The sequence below is a fragment of the Pteropus alecto genome, unplaced genomic scaffold (assembly GCF_000325575.1).
Source record: "Pteropus alecto unplaced genomic scaffold, ASM32557v1 scaffold38, whole genome shotgun sequence".
NCBI classification, from domain to species: domain Eukaryota; kingdom Metazoa; phylum Chordata; class Mammalia; order Chiroptera; family Pteropodidae; genus Pteropus; species Pteropus alecto.
In genome coordinates this window covers 6,025,853-6,026,359 of record NW_006442512.1, presented here as the reverse complement: position 1 = coordinate 6,026,359, position 507 = coordinate 6,025,853, and positions in this window count along the sequence as shown.

Below are 507 nucleotides of genomic sequence, written 5' to 3'. Positions count from 1 at the left end.
TAGTGAAAATATATTGATTTGGAGATGACTTAAATTCTTGAAAAGCTGTCCTGAAGATTTAAAATAAGACTTATTCCGCATAGTTGTAGAGGCAGACCCAAGAAGCAAATATGGGGAAGATATTGGCTTTTAAAAAAATAGTCGTTTGTTCAAATGGAACAAAAAACTGAAGACAATTAGCTTTATGAAAAGCTTACTACATTGTCCCCTTTCCTCTTCACTTTACAGGTAGTGAAAATATATGCTTGGCGTCTTTAAATTCCCATTAGATTATCAGAATAATGTCAAGACTGATGTAAACCTGTGATCAATTTCCATTACCCCTAGAATGCCTGAATTTAAACGGGAACTTTCTACGATAGTTCTTTCATAAATATGGAATTACTATCACGATCACCATGAACTGACGATTCTCTCTTTCATATGTTATTTACTTAACACACACACACACACACACACACACACACACACACACACACACACACACACACACACACACACACACAC